The sequence below is a fragment of the Protopterus annectens genome, chromosome 9.part0 (assembly GCF_019279795.1).
Source record: "Protopterus annectens isolate FY-2018-M chromosome 9.part0, PAN1.0, whole genome shotgun sequence".
Lineage (NCBI taxonomy): Eukaryota > Metazoa > Chordata > Ceratodontiformes > Protopteridae > Protopterus > Protopterus annectens.
The window spans coordinates 207,762,809-207,788,973 of NC_056743.1; the positions used below are offsets into that span (position 1 = coordinate 207,762,809).

The 26,165-nt window shown below is 37.6% G+C and overlaps 1 protein-coding gene across 1 annotated transcript in view; it reads left to right on the top strand.

Annotated features, from left to right (window-relative positions):
- TSPAN32 (tetraspanin 32) overlaps window positions 1-26,165 on the top strand; it is a 1,820,558-nt gene that overhangs the window by 1,248,434 nt on the left and 545,959 nt on the right. The gene's annotated exons all lie outside the window — the stretch shown is intronic.

Here is a 26,165-nt window from a genome sequence, read left to right on the forward strand (position 1 = left end):
AATCCAGACAAGTAAACCAGATCAAACCAGGCATCTGCAGATGAGGAAGATACCAGCAGTCTGGACAAAGACCTAGGCTACTTCCTATTATTTTGAAACTTAGCAGAAACTATATCAAAAAGTGGACATTATAATCTAAGCCCATAGGCAAAAGTGAGAGCATGCCTCACAACAGAAAGAAGAAAAGAAGGCAGTACTTTAAGACCGGGCAGATTGTAGGAGGAAAAATGTAGCTTATACTCAGAAAATGGGATATGAATAGCATTAATGAGTCACATTGCAACTCTGCTAATATAAACGTAAAGGCAATTAATAGGAAAAGATGAGCCGATTGCTAGTTAAAAGGTATGTGTCATCAGAAGCTTATCTCTCAACTAGCTCCCTGTGCCAGTCCCACAACTATACCACCCTCTCAGCTCTTAAAGTGAAGACCCAAAAAAAGGACTTTTGCAAAACTTGCAGGATGCTTCTTGCACTCAGTACCACAGTACACAATCTGCACTCCCCCCAGCAAAAAAAAGAAGTTTATTCCTTTGACTGACACACCGACCAGGTAGCCAGATGGATGACACTGCACCCCCCCCCCCCCGGCCCAGCCATTCAGGTCCTGTTTCTGTACTCAGCCCTCTCCCTGCACCTATTTTTTCACACTTTAAAAGAAGACATTTTTTTCTGTACTTAACTGCCGCAAACTGCTTGCTACAAATGTAGTTGCACAGAGCACTACAGCGCTCAGGTTAGACTGAAAATGCAATACCGGCTTTTAAAAGCCAGGATTCACTAAAGAGTGATCAGGATGATGGATGGCTGATTATGCATTCTAACATTTTGCTCTGGGGCAGTTGCTTTTTGCCCTACCCTAGCTAGGGTTGTGTATGTCATGACTTGAATATAACATGATAAAAAACTGTTTACTGAACTCTCTTTCTTAGCATGTTAATAACCAATATAAAGATAAAGTTAGGTATTGTTAGCAAATGAACAAATAGATAAGTATCACATGTATATAGGTATATAAAAGATAAACAAATGCACCTCATTGGCAAAGTAAAGAAAAAAGAATATGAGAAGTTAATGGTAATGCTATGTGAAAAAAGGGAAATCGACACATCCGTAAATATGAATAAGCATCATACCTCTCAAATGTCCAGATGTTCACAGAATGTCCACATTTTTGTCTCATATTTTGGTCTCTCTCTCTCACAAAATTTATTATTCTTAGACAAATCATTGAGGATTGAAGTCAGACATTCGAGTCTCAATCTCCATACCATTCAGATAATGTATGCTAATACAAAACCTGCTGTTCTATCAACTTTCTAAGTTTATAAGAAACATATTTAAGCATTATCCCTATTCTGGGGTCATTGTCCCCCTATTATTGATAACTTTGTCCAGATTTCTTGCACTAAGAGGTTAAGATGTATAATATGCATCAAGGAGGAGAATGAGACCCGTATGATACTTAAACAATAATAATCTGACAATCACTTGTATTAAGGAAACAGTGAATGATTGGCAGGTAAAACGACCAATAAATGTGATATGCATTGCAAAGTATATAAGAGGTAAAAGGGAATGTCAGTCGATAGATGAACATATGTGCCTTGCTGGCAAAGTAAGGCACAAACAGAATATGTGAAGCTAATAGCAATGGCAAGTAAACAAAGAGAAATAAGGTATGTATAAATAGGAGTAAGCATCATGGGTAAGGGGGACGACGGCAAATGAAAAATGGGTGACATAATGGAAGAATTAGTTTACCAAAGCAATGCACTAAGTGGGTGGCACCAATAAAAGGTAGAATGCAAGGGAGCTATAACATCTTAAATGTTCCAAATAAAATGTTGGATAACTCCCTAATTAGTCTAGCCTCAATGGGATTAGGAAGGAGTGGGAGCATACCTCTCAACTGTCCAAATTTTTGCCTCACATTTTGGGACCATTCCTCATAACATTTGTGGCTCTCTGGCAAATCACAAAGGACGAAAATCACTAAATAATGATATACATTTGAATTTCAGATGTATTATCCTTCAGAAAATGCATGCTAACACAAGGCATGTTGTTCTTGCAGCTTTCTAAGTTTATAAGAACAGTATTTAAAATCTATCCCCATTTTTGACCCCACCCCCAAGTTATTTTAGGCTTTGTTCAGTTTTCTTGCATTAAGACGTTGAGAGGTATGAGTGGGAGAAAAAGAAGACAGGAAGGAGGACAGTATGTACACATGACCTGCAATACAATATAAGTTGAGAAAAAAGTAGAGGGAGTTATATGAAGTATATAATACACCTAACATATACCAGGGTATAGCTGAATTGAAAAATGGTCCCTAAAGTAGCAAACAGTACAGGCTAAGAGGAAGAAATAAAGAAAAACACAGCATCCATGAGACCGGACAACATCCCAGGCTGCGTTTTACATGAACTTCAGAATGAACTGGCTCCCCACTTAAGCACCATGTTCAATAATAGCCTTGTATTAGGCTTTGTGCCCACTGAATGGTGCACAGCAACAGTTATCCCACTCCACAAAGGGGGAGCCACCACTGATCCCGGGAACTATAGACCTATTAGCCTGATGAGCCTGGTCTGCAAAGCTATGGAAGGTATCATCATGGAACTCATAAACAAAGACATTGGTAACCTCCAAACTCTGGATCCCACCCAGTTCGGGTTTGTGAAAGGCAGATCATGCCTCCTGAACCTGATCGACTTCTTTGAGGCAGTCACCAAAGCCGTAGATGAGGGTAAAGTGGTTCACACAGCCTATCTTGACTTTGCCAAGGCTTTCGACACCATCCCCCATTCTGGAATTATAGCTAAACTCAATAAACTAGGCATAAATCCCTACGTCACAAGATGGGTTGCCAACTGGCTCACTGACAGAACCCACACTGTGAAAGTTGCAGACTCCAAATCTGACCTCAAACCAGTGACAAGTGGAGTACCACAGGGTTCCGTCCTGGGACCGTTCCTGTTTGGTATCTACTTCTCTGAAGTACAGGCTAACACAGAAGGCCTCTGGCTAACAAAGTTCGCAGATGACTGCAAACTAGGAGCCACAGTCAAGTCCCCAAATGATGTGAACATTCTACAGAAGGGCCTCTCTGAGACAGATGCCTGGTGTCAGAGCCATGGCCTCAAGCTCAATGCCAAAAAGTGCAGTGTCATCCCCTTTGGTAAAAGCTCTGTACCTATGAACTACCACATAGGCAGAAATCTACTTAACATCGAATGCGTGATAAGAGACCTTGGGACCCAGGTGGACAGTAGTCTCTCCTTTGATAGTCACATCACCACAGTAGTCAGTGCGTCCTTCCACGTGGCACACCTCATCATAAAAGGGTTCTCGTCCAGGAAAAAAGAGGTCATCGTTACCCTCTACCCATCACTCATTAGACCCATTATACAGTACAACGCTCCATTTGGAATGTACCTCACAAGACATCTGCAGCAGCTGGAAAGGCCACAGAAGTACCTCACAAAGAGGATTACTGGACTCAAACAAATGCCCTACACTGACCGCCTCAAAAAACTCCAGCTTTACTCCGTAGCATATCACCTACTCAGAGGTGATCTCTGCCTAACATATAAAGCTATGTCAAACCCAGAGCTGTTGGACATGCTACACCTAAAGAAATCCCAATCCCTCCGAGCTACATGCTCTAGGGACCTAAACCTCATCACCACAGTAAACAGGACATGCTGGAGGGATAGATTCCTATCCCAGAGACTTCCCATACTCTGGAACAGGCTACCCATCTATGTCAAGCAAAGTTCTTCATTAGCACTCTTCAAGAAAAATCTTGATGAGTGGATGGGAAATAGGAAATACACCCCAGGGATCACGTCTGTATCTCTGCTCGTTAGTGGCACAGGAAAATAACTTTCTTGGATGGTGTAAGCCAGGGAACCTTGTTGGCTAGGCTTGCATAGGCCTATGAACCTATGAACCTATAAGGGTCAAAATATGCTTACAGCCAGTGGATGACCCTAGAAGCAAAGGCACCATCATGGTTATAACAGGAAAGCGTCAAGACATGCAACCTGCCTAAAAGAGAGAAATCTGTGCAGGGGAGTAAAACATATAAATATGCATGTGGTTCAAAAAGAGATGTTGGTAAATGGGGTGGGGGGTTAAATGGAAGATTTAAGTCACCGCTGTAGATAAGAAATTTGCAGACAAGAAGAGGAATCCAGGAAGGAAAAATGGAGGGGAAAAGAAGAGATAGAAAACAGAATAGAAGATAAAATTATAGTTAAAAAAAAAAAAAAACTGGGAGAGTTAAAATTGGAAATTGAGACCTGGAGTGCTAATGGGATAAGAGAGATAATATTGACCCACCTGAGGAGAGCAAATGCAGAAAATACATCGGGAGACCATTCTTAATAAAGAGGAGCACACAAGCTTAAGATGATGGGGATATAAAGAAGTAGGAAGTACTTTCTAGTGGGAGGGGAGAAGAAACAGACTGGGGTAGTGATACTTGTAAAGAAGAGACTCCCCATACAAATAGAGGTTAAAACTGCAGATAAAAAGGGAATATATGCCAGAATGAAGGCACAGTGGAGGGGAAAAAAATCACAGTTATAACTGTATGCATTCCACGCAAGGCAACAATAAAAACAAAATTCTAGAAGGGCTTGCAATAATAGGGTTTATGTCAGAAGATCGAGTTTTAGGAAACTCAGACTCCATACAACCAAGACCATATGCTCGACTTTCCACAAACTCAAAACATTTGTATGGAGATCAGGGAATTTCCCCTTTTTCCCACTGTAGTATGATCTCTGAGTTAATATATATAATTTACATGCACAGTGGAGCTTGCCCCCCTCTGCAAAAACATAGATTTCTTTTTTTGTTTCATTGAAGTTTTTGGCAAGTTGAATGGTCTCAACCATATGAAGGTCGACTTTCTGAAAACTCTTTCTTCTGACATAAAGCCCAGTATATCTTTCTAGAAGCACCAAAAGCTCTTACTGGTTCCACATAGCAGGTCCTTTACAGCTGTCTGGAGCAGCAGGGAGTTTGTAGTGAACTCATACCAGGGTGAAACCACTGGTCAAGCAGCTTTTGTGTTATCTGATTGCCTCAAGGCTTGACTTTGGAAGGGTCTTTTATCTTGCTGGTATAAAATTACTTTTGTGTGACTTTCTGCTATTCTTGCTATAGAAGCTCCATTGTGCCTGACTGAGAGTGCTGCTTAAACAATCTGGAAATACTCTGGAATTCACTGCCAAACTATATAGTCCTTTAATCCTCCCTAAGTCTCTTCAAAAAATATCAAACAGTATTTCAAAATGAACTGGCTTTGTCCCTCTACCAACCCTGATTAAGCTACAAAATGATAATCCTGACTAAATAGTATCTTAAACATTTAATACTCAACAGTGTTTTGCTCCACTCTGATGATTTCTGCTTTTAATGTGTCAGACCATGTAACTTGTGAGGCCCTATTGGGAACATTACTAAACCATTGTAAATATGCATAACTCCTTGTCTTATATTTTCTATGTATCTAACTGATGTGTAATCTTTGTAAGTTTGTCTATTGGAGCTTTTCTCCCCGGGCCACCGCTGAAAATGGACATACATCCAATCAGATTATCCCAGTCAACAAATGTAAAATAAATAAATAAATACACAGCTGACATAAGTATATTTTTTTCACTTTAACTGTTCAGTGATTCTTAACAGTACTGCACTGTTTTTATTTTGTGACTAATTTATTTACTTATTTGTGTCTGTATTTATATATTTGCTGTCCTCTGGCTGAATTATGTTGCCTGATCTTTGCTAAAATTTTTATTTCTGTTCTAAGGGATTTTGCACAGCACTTTAGCTTGAACTAACTGGTTCCACATTGCGCCTGACTGATAGTGCTTCTTAAACAATCAGGAAATACAGAGCTGATATAAATATATTTTTGCGCTTTAACTGTTCAGTGATTCTTAACAATACAGCATTGTATTTATTTATTTGCTGGACTGAATTATTTACTTATCTGTATCTGCATTTATATATTTGACCTCTGGTTGAATTTTGTTTTTCAAAAAAAAACTTGGTGGCTTTTGCAGTTGCCCATTCCCTACTGTAAATTTGATCTGGGACACTCATCCCAGTTCCATCTCATTAGCTCATTCACTTAATACAGAGATCATTTTGGGAAGGCCAACCCCTTAGTTTCTTAACCTTGAATTATCTTCTGTTCCTCCTCTGTACTTTCCACTTTACTTAAAATAATAAACATCTGAAACTCACAAGTTGAAGTGCAAACCACCTGGATACACTCCGGAACCACCAATGAGCGACTCAATCCAAATAAACACCACAGTTGTCAGATCAATAGTTTAATCCACATAACGCCAGCACAAGTACTCCAAAGAAACTTTACATACGAAAGAAAGATAAAACATTAACAGACGATAGCACCCTGGAACACGTACAAACAGTAACAGCAGTTAAGCGCTTTCAACCATAAAACAGCTGGTCTTCCTCAGAACTGCTTAAGGAAGCGTTCAGGCTGTTTAAATCAACTTTTAGGCGCCAAAAAATTTTTTAACATATCCCTTCTTAAGGATATATTACACAAATGTATTAATCATTAACTACTAATGAACTAATCGCTGATATTCCCACTTGTTTTGCTCACTCTAATATAAAGATTGGTGAAAAAATCACTCCAAATTAATATAAATATAAAGTTTGAAAAGTGTGTGAATATAAAAATATACTTTAAAATATACTACTATATATTAGACATTCGAATACTGTCAATAAACTGAATTAATGTATTAATAAAAACAAGTTCGATACATATTAAATACTGTGAATAATTACATAAAACATAAAAATGAAAAATAGACATAAACAATATAGCTTGTTCCTAATATACATGTTCAATACCAGTATTCAGAAAATTCCAAAAGCAATGTATATATATATGTAAACAGTGTCTAGTCAATAATACAATACACTATAGAAAATGTGAAGTCATATGTAATCAATTATATATAAGACTGATAAATAAAAAATGATATTTGATAGTGAAATATTTATGTAATATGTATGAACTATTGTGTAATAAAAAAGGTATATAACCCTAAACAAGATGTACTGAATGTCATAAATTCACTAAAATATACAAGGATATATATATAATTGTTAAGTAATATGTACAATTATTAAGTACCGTATAAATTGATGTACTTGTATTGTGAGACTTATAGAATTCTTACTAGTCAATAATAAAGTGATGTATATATTGTTAAGAACTCTATAGATGTCACTATATTAATAAACAAATAAAAGTACAGCAAACCCCAGAGTTAGCAGGTACAAATCCTCGTATGATAAAATCCAGTAAAACGGACGTCAAGCAGCCAGGCAACTGATACCAGTATACTATTTATTGTAATAAAACAAAAAGATAAGCGCTTTCGCTACACAGCTTCTTCAGATCTATGACAATTGTACTCTGGGAAAACAGCCATTTATACTAAATTGACAAATAACAATCACACAATTAATTAGCACAGAGAATGCATTTAAAGAGATATGCAAATAAATACAGCATTACACTCAAATTCATACAAGTAATCTATGTAAAAACATTTAAAATGCGCTATGAAAAATGAATAAAGCACTACTTAAGCTTTAAAAACAGAATTATTGTTAAAAACACATACAATAAAAAATGTATATATATATATATTCGTATAGGTCCAAGTATTGAAATGTCTATGGTATTATCTAATGAACATGAATACAATATTTCAGTGATCATAGACTTCTTGAGATACAAAATTATATATGTACTAATATGAGTATAAAAAATGCCATATATCATTTATGTTCAGGATCAATGGATAAATATACTGTGTACTTATGACAGTTGTGGGAAAAAAATCTCAAAAAACATAATGTGACCACTACTCAAATTGTCAACTGTACAACATTATATATGTGAGTAGTAGACAAGTGTAGATATAAAGAATGCTAAGTTAACTAAAATATGGGTAGTATTAACTAGAGGCCACGAGAGAAGGGGCTTATAGAATAAATAACTAATACCTCATTACCTCAAATAATGTTAAATATTATCTTATATTCCTTCTTTGTCTCAACCTCGGTCTTAGAGACGCTCTTTCATTGAGACCGAGCCTTTATCTGCTTTTAGTAGTAGTATCCATTCAGTTTCTTTACCTTCAGTATATGTTACGACATCACCACCTCGAGGGTTCTGACGTATCACCTCAAGAACTTTAAAGGTGAAAGTGTGTGAAGTGTTTGTCATCATAACATGCTTAGCTAAAGCATTGTGTGTGGAGCCCTTCTTTATATGATAGATATGTTCTCTCATTCGGTCCCTAAATGGGCGCTTAGTTTTCCCTATGTAAAATGAGGAACATATCTGGCAAGTGGCTAGATAGACAACATGTGGTGTCATGCAATCTGCTTCAGCAGAGGTAGGAAAATACTTTCTCAGATCTGGATGAAAAAAGTGGGGTGTGCTATCTATGTAACAGCAGAAATTGCATCGTCCACACGGTTTAGTGCTGCCACTGCTCTTGTCCGATCTAATGTTGGTGGTGTAACATAATTTTCTTTTCAGATTCTTTTTGTTTCTATACAGAAACTTAGGATAATTACCCACTATAGTTTTGAGATCATTGTCTACTAATAAGATGTCCCAATGTTTATTCATTATTTCTCTCAATTCTAAATGGTCTGACGTATACTGTGTATTGAATTTAACAGTATGTGGAATCACCCTATCTAAATTCCGGTCCATCAGATGTTCTTGTGGTCCAAAATAAGGTGATCCTTTAGTAAGTCTTAATACAGAAGCATCCTTCAACTACTCAGTAATTTCATGCTTACGATAGCCTCGCTCTACTAATCTATCATTCAGATTGGATAATTCTGTTTCATAACATTGATCAATTGGATTGAGCCTGGACGCTCTAATGGCTTGTCCTCTCATAATGTTCCTAAAGACATGTGGAGGATGCATACTGGATCTATACAGTAAATTATTACTATAGCAACTTTTCCGAAAGACCCCTGTGTTAATAATATTGTTGTCAAGCCTTTCAATATACATGTCTAGGAACTCTATTCTATATTGTGAGCTATTCATTGTAAATTTGAGACATGTGGTCAAGCCATTCATGGTGGTGAAGAACAAATCAAGTTGTTCCTTTGTACCTTTCCATAAAACAAATAAATCATCGACAAAACGTCGATAGAAGATGACATGTTGTTGGAACAAATCATCCTTAAAAAGGAACTGTTCTTCCCATTGGGCTAAGAACATATTGGCGTAGCTATTGGCACATGGTGTGCCCATAGCTACGCCATCTTTCTGCCTATATATATCATCATTAAACATGAACAGATTATTCTCTAATATCAGCTCCAAAAAACAAGTGATTAGGTCTATTTTCACTGCTGGGTAGTCACTATATCTATGCATATATTCAGTGACATACATAACTCCCAAGTCATTGGGAATTATGGTGAATAAAGATTGGATATCAAAAGTTACAAAGATATAGTCCATGCTGATTGTCATATCTTTGACACAGGTGTACAGGTCAAGCAAAAATTGCCTTGAATCTTTTAAAACTGTCTTGTTATTATTTAATACATGCCTTAGATGTTTTTCTACATAGACTGATAAATGTTCGGTTACCCAGCCACGACCTGAGACTATGGGCCTCAGAGGAGGGTTTGTCAGGTCTTTATGTATTTTTGGGAGGCCATGTATAATAGGTATGATAGGATGAGAGACAGTAAGATATTCATAAGTGTCTTTATCAATCAAATGTCCCATGTAAATATCTGTAATGGTATTGTGTACATGTCTGATGATGTAATCTACATCCTGTTTCACAATTTTAGCATAAAAGTCATCACACAGCATTAAAGTCATACGTGCATCATAATCAGTCGTATCCATGACTACTATCTTCCCTCCCTTATCAGCAGGTCTGATAGCTATATTAGGATCACTATGTAATTTCCTCAAACTGAGTCTTTCACCATATGTAAGGTTGTCCTTATTGTAATACTGCTTTTTGGGGGTTTGGTTCTCGTAGTAGTCATGAAGCTCATCCTCAGTGAGTTTCATATATGCTTCTATTAATGGATGGTTAGTGGGTGTAAACTCACTCAGATTCTTGAACTTAAACTCAGTGTGTACCTGATTACTGTCTTTAAACATAAATTTCAACATCATGTTCCTGCAAAATAGTCTAACATCCATGATTGTATCTATCATATTGCTCCTGCTTCTAGGAATAAAATTCAGCCCTCTATTCAATAAGCTCAATTCATCCTCCGTCAAGCTGAAATGTGACATATTATGTACTAATGTTTGTCCACCCACATTTTCCTCAATGTCTTCTGTGGAGTGTACTCTTCTGAGAGCTTTCTTTTTGCCTGCCTCTGCTCACTGAGCGGGAGCGAAACTTGTTGTTCTCCGCTCTGACTGGTAGAGGAAAAACCAGTTGGGCATATTAGGATTGGGGGTAGAATGTAAAGCAGTTTGCTTAGGTCTAACTACCGGTTCATTGGGATGTATATCTATAGATTCTTTTGGTGCTTGTTTAGTCGTGTCCATTACTATCCTTACCTCTGGGTATAGGTTAGTATTACTATCTACAGTAGAATGCACTAAATGTATCACATCTGTGGAGTCATTACAATGCTCACTGTTTAAAACATTGTTAATTACAGCATTATTATCTGAAATGTCAACTTGTATAGTTTGGAATGATTCAAGACTGTTAGCCCTGTCATTCCCAGCATTTGTCACAATACGGTCCATAGAGGCTCTAGGACTCACACCTCCAATGTTGTTGCCAGCAATCCTGCTGGTTGGTTTATCTTGTACTGTCTCTCTTACTACATTGTCCAAGTTAGCACTCCCTGGCCCTGCTGTAGCTTTCGAATTGAGCCTGGGCCACATAAAGACGTGACCATTTTTAAAGTCATTAGTGTCCCTAATGACCTTATGCCGTTTTTGCTGGTATAGTTTCCTTTCAAAAACGGAAATACTGTCCAACATATTGTCAAATAAAGGACATACAATGTCAGAAGGAAAGTCATTGAACAAATGGCGCTGCTTGTTCTTTATCTCCTCGGTCAAGGCGGCCTCTTCCGGTTTAAAAAAGTTAATTAACAACATCAAATATTTCTGACTCACCTCCATATTCAGACGTTGCCACTGTGCCAGAAGTTCTGGATAGTCCCTGCCTTGGCTAGGCATTGTAAACACACGCAAACCCCTCGGTATTATGTTGCGATCTAAACATAGCTGGAAATGTGCCCTTTGCACTTGTAATCTTTTGAGCTTAATAAAGCTCTTCTCTATGTCTTCAAGCATCGTATAAAGTTTATTAGAATCAAAGTTCTGTCCTAGTACATCTCTACGCACTGATTCAACATCGAGGAACCAGGATGAGTGGGCGTTTCCTTTTAGGTAGTCTTGAAACCTCTTTACGATGACGTCATCTCGCAGTGTTACGCTCCCATGATGTTCATCTCTGGGAATGTAGTCGAGCTCAATGTCAGCCATTTGGTATGTAGAAAACACGTGAATGAAGTACAAAGTCCAAAAATATATATCAAAGCCCTGCTCCTGCACGCTTAGACTATATAAAAAAGTATGTAACTAATAAATAATCTTTAGTCTCGCTGCATGTTGACACTGGGGTAAGAGAAAATAGATAATAATCAAATAAAAGTACAGCAAACCCCAGAGTTAGCAGGTAGAGATGTACTAGGACAGAACTTTGATTCTAATAAACTTTATACGACGCTTGAAGACCTAGAGAAGAGCTTTATTAAGCTCAAAAGATTACAAGTGCAAAGGGCACATTTCCAGCTATGTTTAGATCGCAACATAATACCGAGGGGTTTGCGTGTGTTTACAATGCCTAGCCAAGGCAGGGACTATCCAGAACTTCTGGCACAGTGGCAACGTCTGAATATGGAGGTGAGTCAGAAATATTTGATGTTGTTAATTAACTTTTTTAAACCGGAAGAGGCCGCCTTGACCGAGGAGATAAAGAACAAGCAGCGCCATTTGTTCAATGACTTTCCTTCTGACATTGTATGTCCTTTATTTGACAATATGTTGGACAGTATTTCCGTTTTTGAAAGGAAACTATACCAGCAAAAACGGCATAAGGTCATTAGGGACACTAATGACTTTAAAAATGGTCACGTCTTTATGTGGCCCAGGCTCAATTCGAAAGCTACAGCAGGGCCAGGGAGTGCTAACTTGGACAATGTAGTAAGAGAGGCAGTACAAGATAAACCAACCAGCAGGATTGCTGGCAACAACATTGGAGGTGTGAGTCCTAGAGCCTCTATGGACCGTATTGTGACAAATGCTGGGAATGACAGGGCTAACAGTCTTGAATCATTCCAAACTATACAAGTTGACATTTCAGATAATAATGCTGTAATTAACAATGTTTTAAACAGTGAGCATTGTAATGACTCCACAGATGTGATACATTTAGTGCATTCTACTGTAGATAGTAATACTAACCTATACCCAGAGGTAAGGATAGTAATGGACACACTAAACAAGCACCAAAAGAATCTATAGATATACATCCCAATGAACCGTAGTTAGACCTAAGCAAACTGCTTTACATTCTACCCCAATCCTAATTTGCCGCCCAACTGGTTTTTCCTCTACCAGTCAGAGCGAGAACAACAAGTTTCGCTCCCGCCAGTGAGCAGAGGCAGGCAAAAAGAAAGCTCTCAGAAGAGTACACTCCACAGAAGACATTGAGGAAAATGTGGGTGGACAAACATTAGTACATAATATGTCACATTTCAGCTTGACAGAGGATGAATTGAGCTTATTGAATAGAGGGCTGAATTTTATTCCTAGAAGCAGGAGCAATATGATAGATACAATCATGGATGTTAGACTATTTTGCAGGAACATGATGTTGAAATTTATGTTTAAAGACAGTAATCAGGTACACACTGAGTTTAAGTTCAAGAATCTGAGTGAGTTTACACCCACTAACCATCCATTAATAGAAGCATATATGAAACTCACTGAGGATGAGCTTCATGACTACTACGAGAACCAAACCCCCAAAAAGCAGTATTACAATAAGGACAACCTTACATATGGTGAAAGACTCAGTTTGAGGAAATTACATAGTGATCCTAATATAGCTATCAGACCTGCTGATAAGGGAGGGAAGATAGTAGTCATGGATACGACTGATTATGATGCACGTATGACTTTAATGCTGTGTGATGACTTTTATGCTAAAATTGTGAAACAGGATGTAGATTACATCATCAGACATGTACACAATACCATTACAGATATTTACATGGGACATTTGATTGATAAAGACACTTATGAATATCTTACTGTCTCTCATCCTATCATACCTATTATACATGGCCTCCCAAAAATACATAAAGACCTGACAAACCCTCCTCTGAGACCCATAGTCTCAGGTCGTGGCTGGGTAACCGAACATTTATCAGTCTATGTAGAAAAACATCTAAGGCATGTATTAAATAATAACAAGACAGTTTTAAAAGATTCAAGGCAATTTTTGCTTGACCTGTACACCTGTGTCAAAGATATGACAATCAGCATGGACTATATCTTTGTAACTTTTGATATCCAATCTTTATTCACCATAATTCCCAATGACTTGGGAGTTATGTATGTCACTGAATATATGCATAGATATAGTGACTACCCAGCAGTAAAAATAGACCTAATCACTTGTTTTGAGCTGATATTAGAGAATAATCTGTTCATGTTTAATGATGATATATATAGAGAAGATGGCGTAGCTATGGGCACACCATGTGCCAATAGCTACGCCAATATGTTCTTAGCCCAATGGGAAGAACAGTTCCTTTTAAGGATGATTTGTTCCAACAACATGTCATCTTCTATCGACGTTTTGTCGATGATTTATTTGTTTTATGGAAAGGTACAAAGGAACAACTTGATTTGTTCTTCACCACCATGAATGGCTTGACCACATGTCTCAAATTTACAATGAATAGCTCACAATACAGAATAGAGTTCCTAGACATGTATATTGAAAGGCTTGACAACAATATTATTAACACAGGGGTCTTTCGGAAAAGTTGCTATAGTAATAATTTACTGTATAGATCCAGTATGCATCCTCCACATGTCTTTAGGAACATTATGAGGGGACAAGCCATTAGAGCGTCCAGGCTCAATCCAATTGATCAATGTTATGAAACAGAATTATCCAATCTGAATGATAGATTAGTAGAGCGAGGCTATCGTAAGCATGAAATTACTGAGCAGTTGAAGGATGCTTCTGTATTAAGACTTACTAAAGGATCACCTTATTTTGGACCACAAGAACATCTGATGGACCAGAATTTAGATAGGGTGAGTCCACATACTGTTAAATTCAATACACAGTATACGTCAGACCATTTAGAATTGAGAGAAATAATGAATAAACATTGGGACATCTTATTAGTAGACAATGATCTCAAAACTATAGTGAGTAATTATCCTAAGTTTCTGTATAGAAACAAAAAGAATCTGAAAAGAAAATTATGTTACACCACCAACATTAGATCGGACAAGAGCAGTGGCAGCACTAAACCGTGTGGACGATGCAATTTCTGCTGTTACATAGATAGCACACCCCACTTTTTCCATCCAGATCTGAGAAAGTATTTTCCTACCTCTGCTGAAGCAGATTGCATGACACCACATGTTGTCTATCTAGCCACTTGCCAGATATGTTCCTCATTTTACATAGGGAAAACTAATCGCCCATTTAGGGACCGAATGAGAGAACATATCTATCATATAAAGAAGGGCTCCACACACAATGCTTTAGCTAAGCATGTTATGATGACAAACACTTCACACACTTTCACCTTTAAAGTTCTTGAGGTGATACGTCAGAACCCTCGAGGTGGTGATGTCGTAACATATACTGAAGGTAAAGAAACTGAATGGATACTACTACTAAAAGCAGATAAAGGCTCGGGTCTCAATGAAAGAGCGTCTCTAAGACCGAGGTTGAGACAAAGAAGGAATATAAGATAATATTTAACATTATTTGAGGTAATGAGGTATTAGTTATTTATTCTATAAGCCCCTTCTCTCGTGGCCTCTAGTTAATACTACCCATATTTTAGTTAACTTAGCATTCTTTATATCTACACTTGTCTACTACTCACATATATAATGTTGTACAGTTGACAATTTGAGTAGTGGTCACATTATGTTTTTTGAGATTTTTTTCCCACAACTGTCATAAGTACACAATATATTTATCCATTGATCCTGAACATAAATGATATATGGCATTTTTTATACTCATATTAGTACATATATAATTTTGTATCTCAAGAAGTCTATGATCACTGAAATATTGTATTCATGTTCATTAGATAATATCATAGACATTTCAATACTTGGACCTATACGAATATATATATATATATACATTTTTTATTGTATGTGTTTTTAACAATAATTCTGTTTTTAAAGCTTTAGTGCTTTATTCATTTTTCATAGCGCATTTTAAATGTTTTTACATAGATTACTTGTATGAATTTGAGTGTAATGATGTATTTATTTGCATATCTCTTTAAATGCATTCTCTGTGCTAATTAATTGTGTGATTGTTATTTGTCAATTTAGTATAAATGGCTGTTTTCCCAGAGTACAATTGTCATAGATCTGAAGAAGCTGTGTAGCGAAAGCGCTTATCTTTTTGTTTTATTACAATAAATAGTATACTGGTATCAGTTGCCTGGCTGCTTGACGTCCGTTTTACTGGATTTTATCATACGAGGATTTGTACCTGCTAACTCTGGGGTTTGCTGTACTTTTATTTGATTATTATCTATTTTCTCTTACCCCAGTGTCAACCTGCAGCGAGACTAAAGATTATTTATTAGTTACATACTATATTAATAAACTTTTAATAGATATGTTGTCATTTAACCCCGGTGGGCAAGTTGCATCAGTATACAACTGCCACCAAGCCTCTCTAAAGGCTATTAATCCTTTGGCATCTCCACCCATGGGGTTACTAGGGATTTCCTCCAATATTGTAAATTTAAAAGTATGTTTAACACCCAATGAATGAACGTGTCTATACAAAGCATTAGTAACATCCTTCTTCCTAATGCAATATAGATGGTCATATATACGCTTTTTCAGATTACGTTCAGTCCTCCCCACATAGTATGCGTCACAGAGTTCACATATAGCTAAATAAATAACATTTTTAGTGTTACAATTTCCATTTTTACAAATAATAATACTCCTATGTCCATTCTTTAATACAATTTTACTACCACAATGCATATATTTGCAATAATTGCAAGACCCACACTTTCTGCATCCTAAATGAGAACTGCGTGACTTGCTTACTCCTGAGTGGTGTTCTAATAATTTTTTCATATTTTTGCCCATCCTATATACAAAATTTGGCTTATGACCTAATATACTGACCAAATTTTGGTCACTACTTATCACATACCAAAATTTTAGAATAATTTGTTGAATTTTGTCAGTGGCCATATTGTAAGGTAAAATACATGCCCTTAGGTAACTCGGTCCAACACCTTTATTGTTCAAATTAGGGTGAATTTGTATATCACCAGACCCCAATAGTGGTTTATACCTGGTGCCCCAGTGTTCTAATATGTATGTCACAGTCTCTGTCATCATACTTCTTGGGTAACCCCGTTCAAGAAAAAAACTTTGAATTAATGCTAATTCATTTTTCAAATCTATGTACTCGGAAACCATTCTTGCGGCCCTTATACATTGTCCTTTAAAAACATTGTATTTGACCTTAGAAGGGTGACAGCTGGTATAGTCCAAGTAATTGTTGGAGAAGGTAGCCTTCCTATAAATTTTAGATGTCACTTTCCCCTCATCATGTGTTACCAAGGTGTCCAAGTATGGTAAACCTCTAGGATCTATTGCATGCGTAAACTTAAGGTAATCACTGCTATTATAAATACATTTTATAAAGTCTTGCAGATCTTCCTTACTTCCTTGCCATAATATGTACAAATCATCTAAAAATCTGGAATAATAGATGACATTGGAGAAAGACGGATGTTTAAACAAAACTTCATCCTCCCAATTGAGCATGACTAGGTGACCATCTATATTGCATTAGGAAGAAGGATGTTACTAATGCTTTGTATAGACACGTTCATTCATTGGGTGTTAAACATACTTTTAAATTTACAATATTGGAGGAAATCCCTAGTAACCCCATGGGTGGAGATGCCAAAGGATTAATAGCCTTTAGAGAGGCTTGGTGGCAGTTGTATACTGATGCAACTTGCCCACCGTGGTTAAATGACAACATATCTATTAAAAGTTTATTAATATAGTGACATCTATAGAGTTCTTAACAATATATACATCACTTTATTATTGACTAGTAAGAATTCTATAAGTCTCACAATACAAGTACATCAATTTATACGGTACTTAATAATTGTACATATTACTTAACAATTATATATATATCCTTGTATATTTTAGTGAATTTATGACATTCAGTACATCTTGTTTAGGGTTATATACCTTTTTTTATTACACAATAGTTCATACATATTACATAAATATTTCACTATCAAATATCATTTTTTATTTATCAGTCTTATATATAATTGATTACATATGACTTCACATTTTCTATAGTGTATTGTATTATTGACTAGACACTGTTTACATATATATATATATATATATATACATTCCTTTTGGAATTTTCTGAATACTGTTATTGAACATGTATATTAGGAACAAGCTATATTGTTTATGTCTATTTTTCATTTTTATGTTTTATGTAATTATTCACAGTATTTAATATGTATCGAACTTGTTTTTATTAATACATTAATTCAGTTTATTGACAGTATTCGAATGTCTAATATATAGTAGTATATTTTAAAGTATATTTTTATATTCACACACTTTTCAAACTTTATATTTATATTAATTTGGAGTGATTTTTTCACCAATCTTTATATTAGAGTGAGCAAAACAAGTGGGAATATCAGCGATTAGTTCATTAGTAGTTAATGATTAATACATTTGTGTAATATATCCTTAAGAAGGGATATGTTAAAAAATTTTTTTGGCGCCTAAAAGTTGATTTAAACAGCCTGAACACTTCCTTAAGCAGTTCTGAGGAAGACCAGCTGTTTTATGGTTGAAAGCGCTTAACTGCTGTTACTGTTTGTACGTGTTCCAGGGTGCTATCGTCTGTTAATGTTTTATCTTTCTTTCGTATGTAAAGTTTCTTTGGAGTACTTGTGCTGGCGTTATGTGGATTAAACTATTGATCTGACAACTGTGGTGTTTATTTGGATTGAGTCGCTCATTGGTGGTTCCGGAGTCTATCCAGGTAAAATAATAAACACTTTATTCAGCTGCTTTTACTGTATTTGTGTTTCCTCCTACTCTATTATTTCATCTTGCTTTTCCTGCTACATGCTGCTTGTTATCTAAAGTGTTTAATTGCATCAGTTCTGTTGCATTTATTACTGCTTGTTTATAGTCTGTTTAAATTGTGTTATTCTAAGCCTCTTAGTTTGGGTTTAAGCACTTGGGCTTTAGGCCTACCCCTTAGCTTTCCCTGGCCTCTCTCCCTCAGATTCTGACAATAGGATGGACAATTTCCTACATTTTTCCCTGCCAGTCTGGTTGATATGGGCATCCTGACAGAGTGTAGCAACTGCCTCATGTACATGGACAACCATCTACTACTACCACCTAGGAACACAGTTTGAGAGAATGGCAATTACATTAGGAACCTAGATTCTATGCTCTCTCACTTCACAAGCCAGTATATATGGCACTGAGAAGGTTGCCAATACAATTGCTACATCTCAAACACCACCCACACCTACACAACACACACCTACATATCGGGAGGTCCTTAACAAAAACATACCCATACAAAGGAGACCTTTGAGGCAGAAACACACACAATCTCCACAGCCCTCCACACCACATACCACCCATAGTCCACACACCTGTGTCTCACAGCCAGTAAGGCTTAACTATAAACCAATCATATTAGTCATAGGAGACTTCATTGTGAGACACACAGATGTGCCTCTCACCAGGCTGGATTAGGAGAAAGTCATAGTTAGTTGTCTGTCAGGTACTGGAATACGGCATACCACATACATACTCAAGTCTCTCAACAACAGGTACTGTTATGACTCTGTCATAGTCCATGCTGGCGTGAATGACTTGAGACGTACTTCCCTGGACTATATGAAGAGAGACATGATTGAGCTCACTGAATGTGTCTCCCAGGCTGGTATGTCCCTAGCCTTAAGCAGCATTCTGCTGTCATCCAGAATAATGCCTCAATACAAACAGAAAATGATTTAATTTAACAATTTGCTTAGTTTCTGGTATCATTACAGGAGGATCCAGTACCTAACATCCTGAGAAGATATGATCAACAGACCATGATGCTTTGCCAGAGATGGTCTACATCTGTCTCACTTGGGCTTCAGGCTTCTGGCAAAGGCTCTTGCCACCCCATGGTGCCTTCTTTTAGGAAAAGTGATGAGGTTGAAACTACCAACATAAAACTTTCAACAAAATGCAAATTAAAGGTCATGCTGCTAAACACTAGGAACCTAGATATGAAACTGCACTCATTGCAAGCATTCCTAACCCTGGAATATGCTGACATCTGTACAGTCACAGAAACTTGGTTCAAAGCTGCAGAGAGACTCTAAACCTTACCTGGTTACTCATCCTAGTATACATTCAGACCCCAAACTGTGGGCAGTAAAGTCAAAGGAGGTGGAGTTTCAATATATATTAAAAACATACACACCTTCAGGCTGGTCAAACAGTATGACAGACAGGAGACACTCCAGGTGCAGTTAACCATTGAGAAGGCCCCTATTCCAATCATAGCTAGCTACCAGCCCCCAATTCTGACTCAAGATGCCCAATCCACCTCTCTGGACCTCTTTGAATCTATCAAGATTCAAACCTTTACCCTGATCCTGAGTGACGTTAACTACCCAAACATAGATTGCCAGAACACAAATGCCCAGAGATTCCTCAATTTTGTCAATGCAAACACCTTTGAACAGCTAGTCGATACCCCCACAAAAGGTGATAATGTTTTGGACTTGGTATTAACCAACATGAATAGCCACTGCAGCATCCCTACAGTATCATCCTCCCTGGTAAGATCCAAAGTTATAGCGGTCACATTCAAATTCACCATCTCTCCCAACCCCTCTCTAGCTATGATCAAACAAAACAATTTCTCCAAAGCTGATTATAGCATCCTGAGGGATGGTATAAACAGCTTCACAGTCCCCTCCCCTTCTGTAGGAACTGGCACCAGTATACAAAAGTACACCAAAGCACCATACAAGTATTTATATAGATGCATGGAATCAAGAATACCAGACAGGACTAAATCATCCTGCACAAGGAAAAGTAAACCTGTCTGGTGGACACCTACAATAAATAAACTCTATAACAAAAGGAAAAGCAGGTGCCCAACTGGAAAAAATCTCTCCTTAGCCTGAACAAGCAAATAAGAACACCAGTGAAATCCTCCAAAGCAAACTTAGAGTCTAAATTGGCCACATCTACTAGAGACAATCATAAGACCTTCTTTACATATGTCTGCAATCTCAAAGGAACCACCCAGATCTGCTCAGAACTGGTGGCCAAGGACAGCACATATACAAATGCTGTAGATATAGCAAATGTGCTGCTGACAAATTTAGTGAAAACTTCACCCCTCTTTCCCCCATCAGTAAATCAGAACATCCCCAGTACCTTCCCCCTTCCTCTTATATCTAGGGAACAGGTCATCACTGCTCTCTCAAAGGCAAAAAATACAGCCTCCATGGGACCTGATAACATGCCAGGCTGCATCCTACATGAACTCAGGCAGGAACTTGCAGCACCATTAGGTGCCCTATTGAACTAAAGCCTGAGTACCGGCTTTGTCCCAGCTGAGTGGAGGACAGCCACTGTCATCCCTTTTCACAAAGGGGGAGCATCCTCCAGTCTGGGAAATTATAGACCCATCAGCCAAACTAGCCTGATCTGCAAGACCATGGAATGGACCTCATTAATAAGGACATTGGCAACCTCCAAACACTTGATCCCACACAGTTTGGCTTCATCAAGAGGAGGCAATGTCTGTTAAATATGGCTGACTTCTTTGAGACAGTGACCAAAGCGATGGATGAGGTGAAGATGGTGCACACTGCCTACCTTGACCTGACCAAAGCCTTTTACACTATTCCTCACTTGGGCATAATAGATATACAGATTGATGCCTAGTTGAGAGAGTTTGTTACTAGATAGGTAGCAAACTGGCTCACTGCTAGAACCCACCTAGTCAAAATAGGGGAAGCCACGTCAAGCAGTAGACCCATAACAAGCTGCGTACCTCAGGGTTTGGTCTTGGGGCCTCTGGTATTTGAGAGATACTTTTCTGAGGTGCAGGCCAAAACCAGTGGGCTATGGCTGACCAGGTTTGCAGATGATTGCAAGCTGGGCACTGTCATCAATTGCCCTAGTGATATGGACATCCTCCAGAAAGGTCTCACCCAAACAAATGACCAGTGCCAGAAGCATGGCCTCAAGCTGAATATCAAAAATGCATCATCATCCCCTTTGGGGAGAGTGACTTCCCCACAAAATATCACATTAATAACTATGTCCTAAGCACACAATCAGTTGTGAGGGATTTGGGCACCCAGGTTGATAGCAACCTTACTTTTGACCACCATGTTGCTTCCATTGTACACAGAAAGCTTTATACATGGCACACTTCATAAGTAAGGGTACTCATCCAGGGACAAGGTGATCATAGAATCCCTGTATTCTTCCCTTATAAGGCCCATTATTGAGTACAATGCCTTTTTTGGCATGTACCTCGCAAAGCACATGCAGCAGCTGGAGAGACCACAGAGGTTCCTCACCAGGAGAATCCAGAGCCTCAAAGATCTACCATACACAGACAGACTAAAAGCCCTATCCCTCTACTCAGTTTCATACAGACTCCTAAGAGGTGACCTCTGTGTGCCATACAAGGCGATCTCAGACCCCGCCTTGATGGGATTGCTGCATATCTGCAAGTCAAGCTCCACTCAGGTAACCTGCACACATGACCTCAACCTGGTCTGTGACATCAGTAGGACTTGTTTGTGTCCCAGAGACACACCCATCTGTGAAATAGACTCCCTCTCCACATTAGGCAGAGTACCTCATTACCCCTTTTTAAGCGCATCCTGGATAACTGGATAGGAAACAGAAAATACACCCCTGGGATTCCACCTATGTCCCTCCTGGGCAGGGGCATCGGGTGCTGACTTGTCTAAACATGGGCTAAACTCTTGGATAGGCTTATAAGGGCCTCAGGGCCAGTAGCCTAGTAACTTCCTATGATCCTGTGAATAATGCTGGGAGACTTGAGCATAACAGTAAAGAAGGATGAAGTAGGAGAAGGTCCAAGGGCAAGAAAACTGACCAATGAAGAATGAGGAATTTTGTAAGATCATTTGGATGGATGGATATGAAAAAAAATGATATGGGAACGCAGATAGGAGAGAGATACACATATTATTCTGTTAGACATAAAACATGATCAAGAATTGATTAAAACGTTAAAAAAGAACATATTAACTGGGTGAGGGAAACAGAAATAGGTCTGATTACATTATCTGACCACACAATAGCAGGGCGAAGAATATGGGGGGGGTGAAATCTAGACGGACATTGGAGAATACCAATATTGCTAATGGATAGGCAGGAGGATAAGAAGAAACAGTTAAAAATATAAGAAAGCAGAAGAGTGAGGCAACATAAAGAGTGCATTTAAAACTGAAACTATGTCAACAAATGGAGACTGAAAGGGTAAGCAGGCAAAATAAAAACAGTCTGAAAAAAGAATTGGTACAGCTGCAGGAGTAAAGGAGGGAAGGAGAGAGGGGGGGGATGAAGAGGATAATGTAAAAGGGGGAAAGATGAAAAAATTTGGAACAAAAGAATAAAAATGGAGAGATTATATTTTAAAACAAGCTATAAAACAACAAAGGTTGTGGCAGCAAAATTAAAACAGCAACAGGTGGAAAGTGATATGAGTAAGAAAAATAATAAAACTAAAATAAATATTACGTGGATTCATAAAGCATTATCAGGAACTATATAAACTGAAAAAGGGAAAGGAAGCACAACCGAAGGGGAAATGAGTGGCAATGCCCATAACTGAGGACATTAGAAGAGGGTTGGTATAACAGTTAAGGTGTTTAACTCACAAACAAGATGCATAGTTTGATCCTTACCTTTAGAAGGGAAATTGGCTAGGCTTAAAATGGCCTCAAGAGCAGCTAGCCTAGTACTTGCCTATGAATTTATAATGCTTATAAATGGGATTAACAGGGAAGAAATATTAAATGCATAACAGAAAACAGCAGAAGGAAAATTGCCAGAAAGTGATGGAATCCCAATAGATTTTTGGGTAATAAGAAAGAGAAGATAATGAAGATATGGCTAGGTTTATTTAATAAAATTCAAGATGGGGGAGAATGTTCCCATTACATGGAAGGAGGCAGTAATCTCAGTGATACACATAGAAAGACCCAAGACAGCCAGCATCGTATAGAGCAATAACAGTGTTAAACCACAGTTACAATTTATGATGGTCAGTGCTGTGATGCTGGGAAACGTCTACTTCTACTAATATGTAGCAACCTGACAGGTTTTGTGGAAGCTACAACAACAACAGATAAGGACATTGTTAACAATGCCAGATTACAGATAAAGACATATTCTTTGACATTGAAAAAGCTTTTGATTGGGTGGGATGGAAATATCTACTAGAGGTAACTAGATGTAGTCATTTCCAGGAGAGATGGCTGGAGATGATAGAAAAGGGTATACGAGGGAGCTTAGTTGAGAGAAAAATAAGGGCAAGACTATCAGATACAACAGAAATACAGAGAGTAGCACGGCAGGCCTGCGCTCCCCACTCCTTTCATCGTATACATTGAACCACTGGAGAAAATAATGAGAAATACTTAAAGGGGTACCAATGTGTGTTTCTGTGTGTGTGTGTGGGGGGGTATCATTATATGCAGATGATGTACTCCTAACTCTAATTAGACATAGAGATGATATGAAGAGGTTATGGAATCTGCAAAAGGAATTTTTGAGACTATCCGATTATAAAATCGATAACTAAAAAAACTAAAAGCATGGTAGTAAAAAAAGAAGGGGGGATAAAGAGACAGAGGAATGGGGAGTAGAGGAGCACACAATAAAATACTTAGGAATCAAACATAAGTATAGTAGATGAGTTGTTAAACATATGAAGAAATATACTGCAGGGTTAAGCAGTAAGGAGTAAATAAAAACAAAAGATAGCAAGCCTGGATTTAGGTCAATGAGCCCACATACAGATATGCTCATGTATCCATAGCAGGCATTTTGGGAAACACCAGAAGTTAAAATACTAAATAAAGTGAATGGATAAGCAGGGAATTTGTATGGGAAAGAAGGAAATTGATGGTAGCATGGGACAGAATAATGGAACTGAAAGAAAAAGGAACACCTGACCTTTAAGGAAAAGTATAAAATGTGTTTCTCAAAAGTTTTGTGCTCTCTTCAATATATTTGGAAGTGAGACTAGTAAAATTGTCTTTGTAGTTTTAGATACGGTTAATTTCTAATATTAATGTTTCATATAATTTTTATATATATTTTTTTTTATGGTGTGGAATTGTTACCATGGTTGTGGACTCTTGGAATGATTAAATATGTTGATGGGACAGGAAATGGCAGGACAATTGATTATCCAATCAGGTTATCAGGGAGGATATTTAATGTGGCTGTCTAATTGCTATTTGTATTCTGATGAAGTCCTGTATAGCAACGGACAAAAGCGCTAAATAAATTATTGACTGTGTGGTCCTTGGCTTCATTCATTTTGTGCTTTTTGGTGGAACTAGTTTTTATTTTATCTTCTTTGGTGACCTTAAGGAATGTTTACAAGCATGTCTGACAATTAACATTCTCGTATTATGAATGGTGATTATAGACTTATATGGCAGAGTAAAATGTGATGAAGGATAAGAAAAGGAAGGACTTGACAAAAGTAATGCTAGGAAAAATTTAAGAGCAGATTGATATGCATTAGACAAAAAAAGAGCACAAGGGAAATTTAGAAAGATATGGGAAGAGTGTGTGGAGGAGGTAGACAGAAGTCACAAATGTTACTTATAGGGGAGTACACAAGAAGAAGAGATATAAAAGAAATCTATAATGTGGATGCAGGGGGTGCAGGATCAACCTAGGTACTGGAACCAGTTGCAGGTAGTAGGTAGATTAAAACTTTTGGTGGAATTATAAAAAGAATTCCAACTGGAAAAAAGCATGAAATATGAAATATGTGGGATTAAAAAATAAATGGTAACAAATAAAAGGAAACTGGGATGAGGCATGTCAAGGCCCAGAACTGATTCAAAAGTAGGAGAAATGAAGAAAAAAAGACAAGGAGGTTTCTTTAGGGTTGGAAGGAAGAGGAGAAGAGAAAGAACATAAATGGAAGAGAAAACAGGAACTATAACGTATTTTCAGAAACAGAGTGAGCGCAACTAATAAGAATGCCAACTTATATAATAGAAGCCCATACATTTAGAATATTCATGTGGAAGCGTTTGAGCATCTCTTTAACCCATGAGATTAGTTAAAATGTTTCCTGGATTATAAAAAAACTTGCTGTAGGTGTGAAAATGAGGCAAGAACTTGGATTCATGCATTCTGGAAACACAAATTCCTGGATCAATGCCAAGGGAATTGGGGCATCCTCTGAAAGAGAGAGGATTAGGAGGGGGTGTTAACACTGAACGTTATAAAGCAAAGGATAACCAGAGAAGAAAAATGAAATGATAGGGCTGTTAATGACAATGGAGAAGAAAGCAGAAACAAACAAAAAAATGGAAGATAATAGAAACACCAAGAGAAAAGGTGGTAGAAGGATGCAAGAGATTAGGGGGTAAAAGGGAAGAGAGTGGGGAAATTCTAAAAATGATGGGAAGGATGGCTGAAG